The sequence below is a fragment of the Pelophylax lessonae genome, assembly GCF_965119305.1.
Source record: "Pelophylax lessonae genome assembly, chromosome: 4".
Lineage (NCBI taxonomy): Eukaryota > Metazoa > Chordata > Amphibia > Anura > Ranidae > Pelophylax > Pelophylax lessonae.
The window spans coordinates 621,765,130-621,765,601 of NC_138771.1; positions in this window are offsets into that span (position 1 = coordinate 621,765,130).

The window sequence follows — 472 nt, forward strand, 5'->3', positions numbered from 1 at the left end:
TGATACATAGATAATTGTGTGGATAAATATACACATAACTGAGGAAAACTATAGATAGAGACCTGTATACAGATTGATCAACTAGTAGATAAATAGATACAGTAGATAAGCAGATTGTTAGCTACATATTAGATAGATATTGATATAGTGAAATGTACAAGCAGAGAACTATAAGTAGAGACCAACATACAGATAGATAGATAGATAGATAGATAGATAGATAGATAGATAGATAGATAGATAGATAGATAGATAGATAGATAGATAGATAGATAGATAGATAGATAGATAGATAGATAGATAGATAGATACAATAGATACATATATAGATTGATAGATGGAGAGATACATAGATAGATATCAGGATAGATAGATAGACGGACACACATATAGATAAATACATATATTCAGATGGATGGATAGATAGATAAACAACTATAGGTAGTGGTCAGTATACAGATCTATTCTTTGG